We start from the raw sequence: 18437 nt of genomic DNA on the forward strand, positions 1-18437 counted from the left end.
ATCTCATTCACTTGAGAAAGAATTATTCTTCCATTGATGCTCTCCTGTATGATGACCTTGATCTTTGGAGCTGTAGATGAAAAAAAAAAAGAGGAACAAACAGGTCACTGCCACGCTCTCCCCACCATCTGAACTGTACTCCTTTTCAGTTCCTTGTTCTCAGTACCCAGAGGCTCTCTGTGCCTTCCAAAATGATCACTAAGCCATATGGTGGGCTCTGCTGGAATGAAAAGGGATCTTACCAGGAAGATTTTTCCTCCTACCCTCCAGGAAATGACGGTGTCTGAACAGTGTCACCTTCTAGCAGTCAAGGCCTTCATCCTAGGTGTTCCTGATACAGAATCTAGTCTCTGATCACAAGTGCTGGAGGGGGCCTTTCTGCTTATATGGGCTTTGAACACTTGCACCACAGATCCTATGAGCTTATAGAGCACTAAATGCCGTTCTGGGGACCTCACTTTAAGATCTAGAAAGCATGCCTCATGAAGGATGGGTGAGAAGCCAGGAATGTTTATCATGGTCTCAGTTTTCAAAGATATGATTTATTTGAATAAGTGCTTTGTTGATACATCAATAAACCGATTCTAGACCAAAGGGAAGACTTGAAACCATTAATAGAGATCCAGGGAGAACTTTGTTAAAGTCAAACCTCTCCAATAGTAGATTGGACCACCCCCTCCAGTAATGGGTTCCCCATCCCTGGACATGGCCAGAGAGAGGCTGAAGGACCATCTGTTGGGATCTTGCAGAGGGATGGCAATGAGACCAGCTGTTCTGTGATGGTTGCTTGGACGCCGAGTCCCTGAACCTCTAATGCCTTAGAACATTTTTATCATAAACAAATCAGAAAGTACCACCTGTCCCAAAATGTGGTTTCTTAGAACTTTTCTGTGAGATGTTCAAGGTAATCTGAGAAAATAGGATTCCCAGGTCAAAGGTATTTGGGAACACTGGGTTAAACAAAGTAGAATTTTTGCTGTGGTTTCTCTCTCGTTCTTTTTCCTTTTCTTCCCTGCAGCAGTATTTGTTCCATCTTTAATACTGAAATACAGCCTGATTTTTCACAAAGAGGATAATAGTACACAGTATTCCCAGCCGTATCGGGCCGTAGAACATATCTTCTATAATACACAATTAAAATCTCATGGGACACTAGTGTTCAACATAATATAGTTTGGGGAATTACGTGAAATCATTTCCTCTTAATTTTCTAGGGGTTTGGTCAACAGATCCCATAACTTGATAGAGATATAATAATATTAATGATCATTTTTATCTACTTTACTGCTTGCAAAGAGCTTTTATATATATCCTTTAGGACAATGTTGAGAGCTCACTTTGTTCTGTCTTATGTAATTTGTTAATTCAATATTCCTGGCAATTTGGGAAGAAAATGAAAATTGAACACAGAACATTCAGGAGTACACGAGGGGTTATGAGTACTGCAGAATGGATAAATGTGCTGATTTCTTTTAAAAAAGTAGATTCAAACAATGCAAGAATTTTTTTTACCTTTCACACTCGACTTAGATTCTTCCATTGTCCTATAAAAGTGATAAAGGCTCGTTTTAGTATTAGCAACAATCATAAAAACTTTTCGGGCTTCCCTGGTGGCGCAGTGGTTGAGAGTCTGCCTGCCGACACGGGGGACACGGGTTCGTGCCCCGGTCCGGGAGGATCCCACGTGCCGCGGAGCGGCTGGGCCCGTGAGCCATGGCCACTGAGCCTGCGCGTCCGGAGCCTGTGCTCCGCAACGGGAGAGGCCACAGCAGTGAGAGGTCCGCGTACCGCCAAAAAAAAAAAAAAAAAATACAATCAGATGCTCCCCAGAGCAGGGAGACCACTGCCAGCCCCGGGTCCTATGACTCCTCCCTGGCTTGTCACTCCATCACTGGCCTTCCTTCCTCCTTCAAAGACACCAAGCTCGTTCCCTCCCTTGATGTGCTGTTCCTCTGTCTGGAATGCTCCTTCCCTCTGGTCTGTTTCTTCTCATTTTCCAGTCTCAGATCAAATGCCACCTCCTGGAAAGACCAGACCTGACCATGGTAAAGACTATTGCCCAGACCCCTATCAACCACCATACTTTCCTTTCTTCTCAGTGCTTACCACTGTTTAAAATCCTCTTCCTGCTGTATTGGTTTACTCAGTCCCTCCTATTTACTGCCTGTCTCTTCCACTGCTCTGTGAGCTCTGGGTGAGCCCGATCTTGCCTGTCTTCTCCATTGAGGCACCCCTGGTGCTGAGAACAAGAACAGGCCCAGAGTAAGTGCTTAATAAAGATTCATTGAGCAAACAAATGAATCCAAACGATCTTATTGGTCTCAATGGTTGAATTTCTAAGTAATGTAAATATGTCTTAAAATTAAAGATATACTAGTAAACCATTGCCCTTTTATATACTCTGTTCCTTTTACGTTTTTATTTGGAAAAGGAATCCTGTTGCTCTTTTAAAAGTTGCCTGTCCCACAGCATCCCCTTTGGTGTGTTTTAAGATAAAGGGAATAGAAGGCAGGACAGGGAGAATAAGCTACCCTGCTGCCTCTCCTCCAGCTACACCAAGGATTCTAGAGGAAAAAGACCTTCTGGGCTGACCACAGGCACATACCTGGCCTGGAAGAAGCTTCTTCCCCACTTTATCCATCTCCAAACTCCAGAATCTCTCCACCATCTCCAAGGTGTTATCTGGCATTCTGTTGCAAGGAAAGGAAGACTCAGGTTCCAGGGGGACTTTCAATGCACATACCTGGGAGGCCTGGTACAGTGGAACAGGTGAGTGTCCGTCTAGGAAAAGCCATGGTATCAGCTCCCGCATGAATGGAGAGAGAATGTCAAAGCGCCGTTGGATGGATGGAGGTGAAGCCATCCACACCGAATCCAAGCTGGGACAGGGGAGAAGAGCTAGATTTGGGGGTGGGGGGTGGGGATGGGGAGAACCTGCTTCCACCACTGACCTGCAGGTTTTGACCAAGTTTCCTTAAAGCATCTGCTCTCGGGTCCCCATCTACGGAATGGCCATAATTTAAACTGCCCTCCTTGGTTTAAAGAACACAGTAAGTAGTTGCCACGGACCAGCCGGAGAAAGAGGATCTCACCGCCCAGGGTCAGAAGTAGCACCGACGAATGGGGTCAGAAGGACCAAGACAGCTGATGGTTGGCAGGGCAAATTTTATTGCGCTACAGTTGCAGATTATATAGACTAGAAAAGGGAAGATTGCCAGACGGTGGTTTACATCATCTAGGGACTGTCTTGGCTTCAAGGTTAACTTCCCTGGGAGGAAACCCATAAGCCCAGAATCATCAAAAATAACCTGCACGTGCAGGGGGGAGACAGCTTCTCGTCTCAGTTCCCATTCTTTCTGATCCCTGGGCCCTGGTGGTTTATCTCCCATGGAACGGAACAAGGAGGGGAACAAGTAGGGACGGTCCCTTCGAGCAGCGGTGGCGGCATGCCTGGCATGTCCACAGCCTGCTCCCAAGGCTGACTGCCTCCCACAAGTAGTAACTAGATGTCGGCTCCTCTCTTATCAAGCATTGGAAGCCCCACACGACTGCCATTGGCCACCTCGCTGGCCTTATGAGCCACAATGTGTAGGAAAAAGGCAAGAGCCAGGCGGTGTGTATTCTTGCTCCAGACGCCCAGAAAACTCAGTTTGCCCTTTTGTAAACTGGAGAAGGGGCCAGTGTGGCAGGCACGAGGAAATCTGGGGGGATGGTGGGTATGTGTGGTTATAACTCTGCAGGGTACACATTTGTCAACACTTACCAAACTGCGTGCTTTAAATATGTGCAGTTTATTGTATGTCGATTATCCATCAATGAAGCTTTATTTTAATGGAAATAGTGATACTTATGTATCCCTGTCTGGCACATAGAACAAGCCCAGATGTGGTCACGGATGAGGACATCTGAGAAGGAAGTACAAATACCCACATCAGCAGCTGGGCCCTCAGAGACACGAGACCCACGGGCTGGAGGTGCAGCTGGCAATGGGCGCTCTGGAGCCAGACCACCCGGTCTGTGGGCAGTCTCCTCTTCCATGAGTTGGGTAATCAAGGCCCTCTCGCCCACCAGGCATGGCCATGGGGTCAGCCCTCGAAATGGACAGACGAGGAATGAATGGTGGCCTGAGGAAGAGGTCGGGGTTGAGTCTCTTTCAACATCAAGAGTGTTTTGCATTCAAGGACCTCAGAGTGGATCCCACCTTGATACACAAAGCCACACAATATGGGCTTCTAGAAATAGTGAAGGAGCTGGATGAAACAAGAAGTCTCCTGAGAGGAATTCTGGTAACACCCCCTCCAGGACAAGGGAGCCAGACTTCTGGGTTTTAGCAGCTATAGGACTTCCCAGAGTGAACAGCACTTCCCACAGGGCGGATGTCCTGCATCTTCTTACCCGAGCGTAGGTCCTGGGTGTTTCCAACTTGCTTCTGCTCAAGGCCCTCCCTTGAGCCTCTTGATAATCCATCCTGTGAGTGACTCCTTCTCAGAGCCACCCACATAAAACTAACCTCAAGAGGGAGCTCATGCAGGTGCCTATAAGAGACAAGAGGTTAAAACGTGCATCCAGGAGGAGAAAGGGGGCAGACCACCTAGGTGGGCCCACATCCCTTCCCCTCACGTCTCCCCACATTTCCCCATAGACAATAATCCTTTCATCACTCACCCCAAGACTCTCCATCACATTCCAGTCCCTATGGTTCCTCCTCTCATGTCAGCCCTCCTTGTTGAGGCGGTCTCCAAGCTGTCTCCGCAGGGAGTTGGCTTCCTGATGGAGGAAGGGGACAATTCAAAGTATCACAAAGGATCCTAATGCTCTCCTCTGAGAGAGTGCAATTCAACTTGTGCTTATTCTTAAGCTTTCGAAAGTTCGATTCTCTCTGATCCTCTCATTAACTGGCTTCTGTATGCAATGACTAACCTGAACATTCCACTTTACATAGTGCTTTCAAGTCCATGACCTCCTTCCGCCTTTGTACTCAGTATACCTCTCCTCACTTAAAGAGGTGCAGGGATTTGGACTCAGAGCCGAGATGCAATAGACCTTGATTTAAACTCTGGAGCCCAAACACCCAATCCAGTGTTCTTGTTAGTATACCATATAGACTATGGTTTGATTCTTAGCCATGCGTAATAAGAAGGATAGAGCGCAGCTAGAGAGGAAACAAAGAATGTTTACTTCAAAATCTGCCATCCTGGGATAGAATAGAGTTAACTGGTGATTTGTTGATTTCACTAGTTTAGCTATTGATAAAGGAGGTAACTATCAGCTAATCTCGTCACACACCCAACATAGCTTAGGTGCTTGGGCTTAGGTGGATGTCAGACAGATTTGAATTGGGTCTCTTGTCTACCACTTACTAGAAAGCTTCTAGAAGCTTCTAGAAGCCTCAAGTGCTTCATCTGTAAGATGAAGTTCTAAAGCACTTAGCACAGCATTTGGCACACAATAAGCACTCAATTAATATTAACTATCACCATTTACATTGTTCTGGAATTAAGGTTCGCACAAAATATCTGTCTTCTTTATCGTGCAACTAATCTAGCAATGATGTGAACACTTTACAGTGTTTCCTCCAGGCAACACTGAACAGCAGAAAGAGCTCCGGACCAGAAAAGGGAGAGTTGGGTTGTGTTTCCAGCTCAGCCCTCTCTGCAGGGTGGTCCTGCTGGCTTCTCCTGTTACTAAACGGAGAATTGGAATAAAAGATCTGTGCAGGCCCGTGTGCTCCAGCCTGGGAGAGGAAGCAGCTGTGGGCACCGCCTGGCTGTTGACCTTTCCTCATTACTGGGCTTGCCAACCTCCTTCACCCTCATTCCTGCCACTGGCAGAAAAATCCTCGTCTCCTATCACAGATTACTCATTCTCTACAAATCCCTTTTTGTTTGGAGAACAGATTCCTCAGCTGGTTGAGCCTCTCCCACACCCCTTGGCACCTGGAAACAGGCTTTGGCGAGTTTGATCCTGTTGGAGAACTTCACCTGCTCATGGTTCTACTTGAGGCAGATCAGCTCCTCCTTCAGGGACTCCACCTGGGCCTCCAGGTCAGACTTGCACAGGGTCAGCTCATCCAGGATCCTGCTCAGACTCTTCAGATCTGCCTCCACCAGCTGCCTCAAGGACACCTCTGTCTCATACCTGTGATACAGGAGCATCAGAGGCAGGCCTGGTTTAGTTTGTCAGACAACTGGGAGTTGGGGCTTGTGGTTTTTACAGCCATCTCGTTCATATAGGTTTTCAACGTGCTACCGAAGCTCCTGGAGGAAAAGGCACTGGTAAATGAAGAGCCAGTGGATTTAATGGGATAAAAGCACATAAACCGTGAGATTTCCAAAATTAAAACACTTCCTCCATTCTCCTGATTGGACTCTGTGCCTAGCGGAGCATCAGGGGAACATGACTTCTACACTGGATGGGATTCGGAGATGTCCTCTGGAAAGGAAAAGCAGGCAGAGTCTGACTCTGGAGAAGGGTTCTCTGAGCTCTGGTTAGCAATGGCTCTGTCGATCTTAGGGAAACCGTCTAGGGAAAACTTTGTCAATGTTTGTTGGTACAGAGGACAGGCTAAGGGGAAGGAGAGGAAAGAGGGAAGACAACAGCCCCCTTACCCATTCACTTGGTCCTAAAGTCATCTGAGGCCAACTTGGCGTTGTCAGTCTGCACCACCAGCCTGGCGTTGTCAGACCGCTGCACAGGATCTAGAAGATCCAAAACATTCTAGAATAAGCTTGGTTATTTTTAGCCAATCCCTACTAATTCACTTACTTGGAAGGAACAGAATGAGAAATCACAGTGGATCTTATATAAGATTATTAAATGCTGTCCATGTGCAATAGTTGCTCAATAAATATTTAAGAAATCAAACTTGGGGGAAAAAAAGAACACTGACATATGCAAGAAAAGTGTCAATAGATACACAATTTTTCCTTTTCTTTCCTAATAAGCAATACTGAGAAGCTGATAATAATAATAACTAACATTTCTCTTTAAAAACCTACTGTATGTCTGGCATGGTAGCAGGAGCTGAAGATACAAAAATGAGTAAGCACTAGATCCTGCCCACAAAAAACTTCCAATTCAGTGGAGAAGATAAATATGTCAACTAGCAATTGGAGGGGGCAGAGTCATGGATGGAGCCACGCCCTCCCATCCATCCTGGATGGGTTGGTCCTATGTTCTTCTAGGTAGCTTCCACTCTTTCTGATTTCAGCCAACTCTTCTATGCCCTCACTGGACACTGTGCACCATGAGAAGCCCAGAAGCCTCTAGGTCAAGACGATGAAAAGATAATTAGGTACCCAGAAGAGGACAGCAACAAGAGGTCAGAGCAGTCAAAAGCCCAGGTAAGAGAGAGAGAAATTGGTCCAATTCTTACAAAAATTTCACTTTCTCAGCTTCCTTCTTGGGCTCAGTCTCTTCTCTCACCTCAGGATAATAGTTCCAGAGTCTTGGCAAATACACGGAAGCATTCGGAGGCAGCTTTTTTTTTTTTTTGCGGTACGCGGGCCTCTCACTGTTGTGTCCTCTCCCGTTGCGGAGCACAGGCTCCGGACGTGCAGACTCGGCAGCCATGGCTCACGGGCCCAGCCGCTCCACGGCATGTGGGATCTTCCCGGACCGGGGCACGAACACGTGTCCCCTGCATCAGCAGGCGGACTCTCAACCACTGCGCCACCAGGGAAGCCCCGGAGGCGGCTTTTAATTACAGTTTATTTATGCAAAGTGCTGCTACCTCCACACAGACTAACACTATGCAAATACTCAGATCTAACAGTCCTGGAACCAGAATAAGACCAGCCCTCAAGAAAACAGAATGGAAAAGCAAGACTTTAACCCATGTGTTTCAATCACACCGAGAGCTTATATTGTTTCTTAATCATATCTCGAATTCCCTCCCTACAACTTCCTGCTGGAGGTAGTGGGGTGCCCATCCCCTCACCTTCTGCTGGAGATCCTCGATGCTCCAGAAGCGGGACTGGTAGTCGGGGCACACAAGGGGATCTTGTTGCTGGCTCCGCTCCCGGATGCGGCTCTCCAGCTCTGCGTTGTCCCGCTCCAGCTGGCGCACCTTCTCCTGGTAGTTGGCCAGCCGGCTGTTCAGGAACTACATGGTCTCCTTCTCGTTGCCATTGAAGGAGCCCTCACAGAAGCAGCCGCTGTTGCCCACGTTGGCGGGGATGTCGCAGGACCCGGGCAGAGTGGAGCCGTGGCAGCTGGGGGGCACACAGGGCCGGGAGAAGCAACTGGAGCTGCAGCTCAGGCTGGGCAGGGAGCAGCTGTAAGGCATGGTGATGGAGGGAGTGAGGTGACCGGCTGAAGACAGAGTCCAAGTTGTCCAAGCCACAGAGCTGTGGGTCTCCTTCCTCTTGGGAGCATTTATAGCCCCTCTGCAGAGGGCGTGGATGTGGAAGACAGCCCTTTTTTCTTACTCATTGGGTTGTCAAAAGCCTTTCTCCTTGGCTTGTTACGTTTCCTCAGAAGAGTCCCTCATCTCATAAAAGACTTTAGTTGGGCTTCTTGCTAAGTCAGAACTCCTCTTCCATGCTGTGCATCAGTGAAGTAAGAGCTTTATGGTGTGGTTTCAAAGGGCTGGACTCGTGAAAGCCCTGGCCTTCATTAGTGGGGTGTGGTAGGTCCAGGAACGCTATGGCTTCTTCGCTTCCTGGCTTGACAGCCCTGATTCTTCTTGCTGAGATGGAAAAGCATAACCCTTGCCCATGTATCACTCCCTTGGTCAAATTCCAAATTCATGGTTCTCAGAAAGAGGAATAGATCCCCTCTAGGATCATTAAAATAGCCTGGTTCCCAGTGGCCCTGATATGACAGGCATCATCCGTATCCATAATAATGTCAATCAACGAAACAGCAGATAGTCACCAGGATCATGGTTTGTACAGGGCACCGTGAGGAATATGGAAGGTAGGATCAGGGCTGTGGTCATAAGGAGCTCACACTTGTTGAGCACCTGTACAAGCCCAAGTTGGTACTAGACACTCTTCACAAACACGATCTTATTCACATCTCACCATGACCTTTCGAGGTACATGATAATATTCCCATTTTACAGACAGGCAAACAGAGGCATAGAGAGTAGGGGTTAATGTGTTGTGAATCCAGGATTTCAGCACAGATCTCTGTTCTTTCCATCATACCATGCTGCTTAAATTAATGAACTAACTCCTTCCCTAGCTTCTTCTGACAAGTCATCTCTCCCTCCTGTCTTAGCTTTCATTTCACTTTGAGCATAACATTGCATGACTTATATGCATATCTCTCTGTGTATTTGAGTTCCCAGAAGCAAAGACATGGTCTAGTTCATCTTTGAATCCTCTGCTCTAGGCACATGGTACACAGTAGAGACCCAGTGGACATTTGTTGGGTGGATGAAGGAATGAGCATTGTATAATAATATGAGGCAAGAGATGATAAGGGAGAAGTTGAAAAAATGGGGAGAGAGAGCACAGCCAGAACTGGAAGTTCACAGGGATAGATTTGTGCCGGGACGGGGAGACTTCTAAGAAGCAGAGAGGAGAAAAGCAGATACTGCAGGTGGAAGAATCATGTGCACACAGAACGGTGCAGGAAAGCCCAAGGCATGGTCGAGTACGACTAGGTAACTGGGAGGGGAGAGAGTGAAGGGAAGTGGTGGAAAATAGAGCTGGATGGGGAGGTTGTGACCATATGGCAGAGGTCTTCAATGACAAAGCTAAGGAGCTTAGACTTCCCTGGAGGGCAACATTTTAGCAAACATTTATCTGTTTTAGCAAAATGAAGATAAGGCTGGAAGCAGAGGAGCGGCAAGGTTATTGTAATAGTCTGGGTCAGCAGTAATAAAGAATTGAGTTTAGGTATCTGGAGGGGAAGTGTAAAAGAAGAAACTGCTGTAAGAACCATTTTCAAAGAAACATTTTTTTAAAATCAGCAATCTGAGAGAGGGTCAAGAATGAAACCAAAATTTGACAAGCATAAGAATTTAGGAGAAAACTTTACCATTCACAGAAACACAGAGAGCAGGAGAAAGCACTGTTTTGCACATCAAGGATGAGTTAGCTCACTTCCTTTAACAAACATTTACTGAGTCCTTCCTATATGCCAGACACAGAGCTAGGCACTGGGGATGCAACAATGAGCAAGAGAGGCAAACCTACAACCTAGTGGAGAATGCACACCAGCCAGGTGGATGATACATCTGTCATGGGGGGAAGCCCCAGCTGCTGTAAGAACGTGCAGCCGGAGATCTAACCAGACTTAGCAGAGGTCAAGGAAGGCTTTCTTGAGGAATTGTTGATGTTGCTGAGAGCTGAAACTAAGTGAAGAGGAAGGAGATTGTTCTGGGTAGAGTTGGGGCAAACATGAGGGCCAGAAGTGAGCGAGCACATTGCATTTGGCCATATTTCCCATTTTTCACAAACAGCTTAAACAGAAAATGATATTTTTGTGGCTCACTGGGGAAAAGTGACTGGGCTGCCTTGGCCAACTATTCTGAGGACTCAGAGCATCAGTACCATGACTCCCTCTAGCCCATTCACCTCAATAAGTTGGGAAGTTCTGCATTAGAGGAATTGGAAAAAGCTTAGTAAGGATGGTATGAGCCAGGGAGTGACAGATTATCATAGAGGAGAAGCAGACAACCTCAGCCAGCACCAGCATCCCTCCAAAGTTGTTCTTGCCCAGGGCCCAGCCCCACACATCAGACTGCCTGCAACTATTGCAGCTGGGTCTTACAGCCAGCTGCGCTGGTGACAAGCCCCCACACTAGTGTGCCTACAGCAATAGTGACCCAGCCACAGACACACACAGATTACACAGCCCTGGAGCACCTGCCTCTGGTAACCAACTGGGACCCCACTGCTGGGCCCCACAAAACACCTTCTACACAAAGCCACTCCTTCAAGACAGGGAGACATAGATGGTCTACCTCATGTGTAGAAACAAACACAGAGAGTTAAGTAAAATGAGGAGATAAAGAGTATGTTCCAAGTGAAAGAAAGGAATATGTCCCTTAGAAAAATAAACAAATGAAATGGCGATAATCAATCTTCCTGATAAGGAGTTCAAAGTAATGGCCATAAAGACATTCAGCAAACTCAGAAGAATGGAGGAACACGGTGATAACATCAACAAAGGGATGAAAAATATGAAAAAGAACCAATCAGAGCTGGAGAATACAATAACAGAAATGAAAAATACACTAGAGGGAACCCTAACCCTGTCAGTCCAGTTGTAAAGACTCCATGCTTCCACTGCAGGGGACAAGGGTTTAATCTCTGGTCAGGGAACTAAGATCCCACATGCCATGCAGTGCAACCAAAAAAAAAAAATAAAAAGAAAGAAAGAAAAGAAAAGAAAAAGAAAAAATCAATAAGGAAATATTGGCATTAAATGATACATAAGATCAGATAGACTTAATAGCTATATACAGGACTTTCCACCCCAAAATAGCAGATTCATATTCTTTTCAAGTGCACATGGAGCATTTTCCAGGATAGATTACATGTTAGGCAACAAAACCAGTCTCAGTAAATTTAAGGAGATTGAAATCATATCCAGCACCTTTTCTGACCATAATGATATGAGACTACAAATCAACTACAAGAGCAACACTGGAAAAAAACACAAATACATGGAGTCTAAACACCATGCTACTAAACAACCAATGTGTTATTGAAGAAATCATAAAGTACCTTGAGAAAAATGAAAATGGAAACACAACAATCCAAACTCTATGGGACACAGCAAATGCAGTTCTAAGAGGGAAGTGTATAGCAATACAGACCTGCCACAGGAAATAGGAAAAATCTCAAATAAACAACCTAACTTTATACCTAAAGGAACTAGAAAAAGAACAAAGTCCAGAGGTAGTAGAAGGAAGAGAATAATAAAGATCAGAGTGAAAATAAGTGAAATAGAGGCTAAAGAAACAATAGAAGATATCAGTGAAACTAAAAGCTGGTTCTTTGAAAAGATAAAGAATTCTATAAACCTTTAACCAAACACATAAAGAAAAAGGAGAGGGCCCAAAAAAATCAGAAATGAAAGAGGAAAAGTTACAACCAACACCAAACACCAAATTATCATAAGAGTTTACAATGAAAAATTATACACCAACAAATTGGACAACCTAGAAGAAATGGATAAATTCCTACAAATGTAAAATCTCCTAAGACTGAATCAGGAAGAAAAAGAAAATCTGAATAGACCAATTACTAGTCATGAAATCGAATCAGAAAAAAAAAAAAACACCCAACAAACAGAAGTCCAAGACCAAATGTCTTCACAGGTCAATTCTACCAAGCATTTAAAGAAACTTAGTACCTGCTTCTGAAACTATTCCAAAATATTGAAGAGGAAGGAATGCTTCTAAACTCATTCTACTAGGCCAGAATTACCCTGATACCAAAACCAGACAAAGGGACTACAAAAAAATTTAATCACAGGCCAATAACCTTGATGATCATAGATGCAAAAATCCTCAACAAAATATTAGCAGACCAAATTTAACAATACATTAAAATGACCACGCACCATAATTAAGTGGGATTTATCCCAGGGATGCAGGGATGTTTCAATATCCACAAATCAACCAATGTGTTACACCACATTAACAAAAGGGAGAATAAAAATCATATATCATCTCCATAGATGCAGAAATAACTTTTGACAAAATTCAACATCTATTTATGATACAAACTCTCAACAAAGCAGACATAGAGGGAAAATATCTCAACAGAATAAAGTCCATATATGACAAACCCACAGTTAACCTCATACTCAATGGTGAAAAGCTGAAAACATTTCCCCTAAGATCAGAAAAAAGACAAGGATGCCTACTCTTGCCACTTTTATTCAACATATTATTGGAAGTCTTAGTCACAGCAATCAGACAAGACAAAAAGAAAAGAAAACAAATTCAACTTGGAAAGAAAGAAAGAAAACTGTCATGGTTTGCATTAGACATGATACTATATATAGAAAACCCTATAGATGACACCAAAAAAAATTTAGAATAAATGAATTCAGTAAAGTTGCAGAATACAAAATTAATACACAGAGATCAGCTTGGTGCTTTGTGACTGCCTGGAGGTGTAGGATGGGGAGGGTGGGAGGGAGGGAGATGCAAGAGGGAGAAGATATGGGCACGTATGTGTATGTATAGCTGATTCACTTTGTTATAAAGCAGAAACTAACACACCATTGTAAAGCAATTATACTTCAATAAAGATGTTTTTAAAAAATCTATAATGTTTCTATACACTAATAATGATCAATTGGAAAGAGAAATTAAGAAAACAATCCCATTTACAGTTACATCAAAAAAAAAAAATATGTAGCAATAAATCTAATCAAAGTGGTGAAAGACCTGCACTCTGAAAACTATAAGACATTGATGAAAGAAACTGAAGATGACACAAATAAATGGAAAGATATACTGTGTTCATAGACTAGAAGAATTAATATTATTAAAATGTCCATACTGAAAGTGAGGAGATGAAAAAAGATATTCCATGCAAATGGAAATCAAAAGAAAGCTGGAGTAGCAATTCTCATATCAGACAAAACAGACTTCACTCTTCACTCTTCACTTTGACTTCACTCAAAATAGACAAATCAACAGAATTAAAAATGAAAAAGAAGTAACAACTGACACTGCAGAAATACAAAGGATCATGAGAGATTACTACAAGCAACTATATGCCAATAAAATGGACAACCTGAAGGAAATGGACAAATTCAAGGAAAGCACAACCTTCCAAGACTGAACCAGGAAGAAATAGAAAATATAAACAGACCAATCACAAACACTGAAATTGAAACTGTGATTAAAAATCTTCCAAAAAACAAAAGCCCAGGACCAGATGGATTCACAGGCAAATTCTATCAAACATTTAGAGAAGAGCTAACACCTATCCTTCTCAAACTCTTCCAAAATATAGCAGAGAGAGGAACACTCCCAAACTCATTCAATGAGGCCACCATCACCCTGATACCAAAACCAAAGATGTCAGAAAAAAAGGAAACTACAGGCCAATATCACTGATAAACATAGATGCAAAATTCCTCAACAAAATACTAGCAAACAGAATCCAACAGCACATTAAAAGGATCATACAGCATGATCAAGTGGGGTTTATCACAGGACTGAAAGGATTCTTCAATATATGCAAATCAATCAATATGATAAACCATATTAACAAATTGAAGGACAAAAACCATATGATAATCTCAATAAATGCAGAAAAAGCTTTGGACAAAATTAAACACCCATTTATGATAAAAAAAACTCTCCAGAAAGTAGACATAGAGGGAGCTTACCTCAACATAATAAAGGCCATATATGACAAACCCACAGCCAACATCATTCTCAATGGTGAAAAACTGCAGCCATTTCCTCTAAGATCAGGAACAAGACAAGGATGTCCACTCTCACCACTATTATTCAACATAGTTTTGGAAGTTTTAGCCACAGCAATCAGAGAAGAAAAAGAAATAAAAGGAATCCAAATCAGAAAAGAAGAAGTAAAGCTGTCACTCTTTGCAGATGACATGATACTATACATAGAGAATCCTAAAGATGCTACAGAAATCTACTAGAGCTAATCAATCAATTTGGTAGAGTAGCAGGATCCAAAATTAATGCACAGAAATCTCTTGCAATCCTATACACTAATGATGAAAAATCTGAAAGAGAAATTAAGGAAACACTCCCATTTACCACTGCACCAAAAAGAATAAAATACCTAGGAATAAACCTACCTAAGGAGACAAAAGACCTGTATGCAGAAAACTATAAGACACTGGTGAAAGAAATTAAAGATTATACAAACTGACGGAGAGATATACCATGTTCTTGGATTGGAGGAATCAACATTGTGAAAATGACCATACTACTCAAAGCAATCAACAGATTCAATGCAATCCTTATAAAACTACCAATGGAATTTTTCACAGAACTAGAACAAAAAAAATGCACAATTTGTATGGAAACACAAAAGACCCTAAATAGCCAAAGCAATCTTGAGAAAGAAAAACGGAGCTAGAGGAATCAGGCTTCTGGACTTCAGACTATACTACCAAGCTACAGTAATCAAGACAGTATGGTACTGGCACAAAAACAGAAATATAGATCAATGGAACAAGATAGAAAGCCCAGAGATAAACCCATGCACCTATGGTCACCATATTTTTGATAAAAGAGGTAAGAATATACACTGGAGAAAAGACAGTCTCTTCAATAAGTGGTGCTGGGAAAACTGGACAGCTACATGTAAAAGAATGGAATTAGAACACTCCCTAACACCATACACAAAAATAAACTCAAAATGGATTAAAGACCTAAATGTAAGGCCAGACACTATCAAACTCTTAGAGGAAAACATAGGCAGAACACTCTATGACATAAATCACAGCAAGATCCTTTTTGATCCACCTCCTAGAGAAATGGAAATAAAACCAAAAATAAACAAATGGGACCTAATGAAACTTAAAAGCTTTTGCACAGCAAAGGAAACCATAAACAAGATGAAAAGACAACCCTCAGAATGGGAGAAAATATTTGCAAATGAAGCAACTGACAAATGATTAATCTCCAAAATTTACAAGCAGCTCATGCAGCTCAATACCAAAACAACTCACAACCCAATCCAAAAATGGACAGAAGACCTAAATAGACATTTCTCCAAAGAAGATATACAGATTGTCAACAAATACATGAAAGGATGCTTAACATCACTAATTATTAGAGAAATGCAAATCAAAACTACAATGAGGTATCACCTCACACCAGTCAGAATGGCCATCCTCAAAAAGTTTACAAACAATAAATGCTGGAGAGGGTGTGGAGAAAAGGGAACCCTCTTGCACTGTTGGTGAGAATGTAAGTTGATATAGCCACTATGGAGAACAGTATGGAGATTCCTTAAAAAACTAAAAATATAACTACCATATGACCCAGCAATCCTGCTACTGGGTATATACCCTGAGAAAACCATAATTCAAAAAGAGTCATGTACCACAATGTTCATTGCAGTACTATTTACAATAGCCAGGACATGGAAGCAAACTAAGTGTCCATCGACAGATGAATGGATAAAGAAGATGTGACACATATATACAATGGAATATTACTCAGCCATAAAAAGAGATGAAATTGAGTTATTTGTAGTGAGGTGGATGGACCTAGAGTCTGTCATACAGAGTGAAGTAAGTCAGAAAGAGAAAAACAAATACCATATGCTAACACATATATATGGAATCTGAAAAAAAAAATGTTCTGAAGAACCTAAGGGCAGGACAGGAATAAAGACGCAGACGTAGAAAATAGACTTGAGGACACAGGGAGGGGGAAGGGTAAGCTGGGACGAAGTGAGGGAGTAGCATGGACTTATATATGCTACCAAATGTAAAATAGATAGCTAGTGGGAAGCAGCCGCATAGCACAGGGAGACCAGCTTGGTACTTTGTGACCACCGAGAGGGGTAGGATAGGGAGGGTTGGAGGGAGACACAAGAGGGAGGAGATATGGGGATATATGTATTTGTATAGCTGATTCACTTTGGTATAAAGTAGAAACTAACACACTTTGTAAAGCAATTATACTCTAATAAAGATGTTAAAGAAACAAACAAAAAAAAAACACTTCTATATGACTGCAACTCATAATTGACTGGAAAACCAAGTCCTAAAGAGATTTCCCAAAAATTAGCTGGAATCTGTGTGTAGAAGACAACTTTGAAGCATGTCATTGTATCATTCTGCTCCAATTTTTTAAATATTCTCCATACTTTATAGTGATATCTTATGTATAACTATAGAGAGAACATGGTTCAAATCCCGTAATTGCTAATAACCAACTATGATTTCAAGCATGTTTCTAAGGCTCAGTTTACTCATCTGTAAAATGGATTTAATTTGCAGCATTGTTAGTAAGATTAATTAAGATAAGCTCCTAGTATTTTGCTTAACCCATAGTTGAGTTCAGTAGATGTGAGCTATATTAGTTTCCCATTCCTGCTATCACAAATGACCTCAAATTTAGTGGCGTAAAACAAAAATGTATTATTGTAAATTTCTATAAGTCAGAAGTCTGACAGAGTTCTAATCAAGGATTTACTCTCACTGGGTTAAAATCAAGGTATGGAGTTGCATTTCTATGCACTAGCAATGAACAATCTGAAAAAGAAATTAGAAGGAAAATTATATTTACAACAGCATCAAAAGGAATAAAAAACTTAGGAATAAACATAACCAAGGAGGCAAAAGACTTGTACACTGAAAAACTGCAAAACATTGCCAAAAGAAACTAAGGAAGACGTATGTAAATGGAAAGACATCCCATGTTTATGGATTGGAAGATTTAATGTTGTTATGGTAACAATATTGCTCAAAGCCATCTACAGATTCAATGCAATCTCTATAAAAATCTCAGTGATGTTTCTCTGCAAAATGGATCATAGACCTAAACATCAGAGCTAAAATGATAAAACTCTTAGAAGAAAACATAGGAGAAAATCTTCGTGACATTGGATTTGGCACTGATTTCTTGGTGATGACACCAAAAGCACAGATAACAAAAGGAAAAGAGTGAAAAGGCAACCCACAGAATGGGAGAATATTCTCAAATCATATACCTAATAAGGGATTCATATCCAGAATTTATAAAGAACTCCTACAACTTAAAGAATAAAAACCAGAAAATGAGTATTGGGGAGAGATTGCAATCCTTGAACATTGCTTTTGGGAATGTTAAATGGTTCAGCCACAGTGGAAAACAGTATGGAGGTTACTCAAAACATTAAACATAGAATTACCATATGATTCAGTAACTCCACATCTAGGTTCATAAACACACACACACACACACACAAATTGAAAGCAGGGATTTGAACAGAAGATGTATGTACACCCATGTTGATAGCAGCATGTCACAATAACCAAAAGGTGGAGACGCCCCGAAATACCCATCAATGATGAATGAACGAACAAAATGCATTATATACATACAATGGAATATTATTAAATCTTGAAAAGAACTAAATTCTGATACATGCTCCAACATGGATGAACCTGGAAAACGTCATACAATGAAAAAAGCCAGACCCTGAAGGACAAATAATATACAATTCCATTTCTTTATACAAGGTACCCAGAATAGTCAAATTCATATAGACAGAAAATAGAATAGAGGTCACCAGGGGCTCAGGGCAGCGGGGGTTGGGGAGTTATTGTTTAATGAGTCCAGAGTTTCCGTTTGAGATGATGAAAAAGTTCTAGAGATGGGTAGAGGCGATAAATAACTTGCAGCCAGGACCGTGTCTTTCATTATGTGCCTCTCCCCTCCCCACCATCCAGGGTCTGCACAGAGCAGGTAGCCAACAGACACTGGTTGGATTGAATAGAGGAAGGCGGAAGTATCAAAGGAAAAGTTGGTGGGTTCTCTG

At 42.4% G+C, this 18437-nt stretch overlaps 1 long non-coding RNA gene across 3 annotated transcripts; it reads right to left on the bottom strand.

The window, feature by feature from the left end:
• Window positions 1-1745: 1745 nt before the first annotated feature.
• On the bottom strand, window positions 1746-7494 carry LOC113613767 (uncharacterized). 3 transcript variants are annotated; one of them, XR_003430356.1, is made up of 8 exons: window positions 7426-7494; window positions 6609-6698; window positions 5982-6138; window positions 4666-4767; window positions 4396-4535; window positions 3764-3905; window positions 2606-2690; window positions 1746-2239 (listed from the first exon to the last, which is right to left on the bottom strand). It is a non-coding gene; the product is annotated as an uncharacterized LOC113613767 (long non-coding RNA). The 3 variants fall into 3 exon arrangements; XR_003430355.1 differs by having other exon boundaries at window positions 5937-6138; window positions 7376-7488; XR_003430354.1 differs by having other exon boundaries at window positions 1747-2239; window positions 7376-7488.
• Window positions 7495-18437: the final 10943 nt, after the last annotated feature.

This window comes from Aethalodelphis obliquidens, unplaced genomic scaffold (assembly GCF_003676395.1).
Source record: "Aethalodelphis obliquidens isolate GAN/ISIS:26980383/991018 unplaced genomic scaffold, ASM367639v1 scaffold89, whole genome shotgun sequence".
Taxonomy (NCBI): Eukaryota; Metazoa; Chordata; class Mammalia; order Artiodactyla; family Delphinidae; genus Aethalodelphis; species Aethalodelphis obliquidens.